Here is a 368-nt window from a genome sequence, read left to right as displayed (position 1 = left end):
AGTGGGGGGAACGGGTTCCCCCAGCGATTTTTCCATAAGTTTTTGAAAAATTGGCAATTTAACTGTGTGGTCAGCAGTGGACAAGCAGGTTCGCACCTGTTCTGCACCGAAACCACGTCCATCTGCTCTGTGGAAATACACTTAATTCTTGTCGTTTATTCTTTTTTTATTGTCCTTTATTCTTTTTTATTGTCTTTATTCTGTTGAACTTTTTACTTTTTTATATATTTGTATTCTCATTTGTATTCTTGCATTATTGGCTATTTTTTAGCTTTGTTTTTGTATCATACTTTTTATTGTTGTTGGGTAATTTATAGTTTTTTATATTTGTATTCTGTTTTGTATTCTTGCATTATTGGCCTTACTAT

The sequence above is a fragment of the Penaeus monodon genome, chromosome 19, assembly GCF_015228065.2.
Source record: "Penaeus monodon isolate SGIC_2016 chromosome 19, NSTDA_Pmon_1, whole genome shotgun sequence".
Lineage (NCBI taxonomy): Eukaryota > Metazoa > Arthropoda > Malacostraca > Decapoda > Penaeidae > Penaeus > Penaeus monodon.
The sequence above is the reverse complement of the archived record's forward strand: the minus strand, read 5'-3'. Positions refer to the sequence as shown.